This window comes from Canis lupus, chromosome 3 (assembly GCF_048164855.1).
Source record: "Canis lupus baileyi chromosome 3, mCanLup2.hap1, whole genome shotgun sequence".
Classification (NCBI taxonomy): Eukaryota; Metazoa; Chordata; class Mammalia; order Carnivora; family Canidae; genus Canis; species Canis lupus.
In genome coordinates this window covers 73,449,664-73,449,938 of record NC_132840.1, presented here as the reverse complement: position 1 = coordinate 73,449,938, position 275 = coordinate 73,449,664, and positions in this window count along the sequence as shown.

The window sequence follows — 275 nt, the reverse complement described above, 5'->3', positions numbered from 1 at the left end:
GCGAGCCGGGACCCGCCGGCGGTGCCGCCCGCGCCCCGAGGGCTGACGTCAGAGGGAAGGGGCGGGGCCCCGGGAAGCCCCGCCCCCGAGGCCGCGCGTCCGGATGCGGGTGTGGGGTCCGCTGCCCGCAGCGCCGCCGGGTCCGCCCCCGCGGGAGGGGAGGAGGCTGCGGGGGTTGCGCGGGCGCCGGGCTGTCCCGGGGCGGGGGCGGGGCTCGGCCAACTTCCCCTCCAGGCCTCCAAGGGCCCCCCCCGCGATCGCGCAGCCTGGATGGG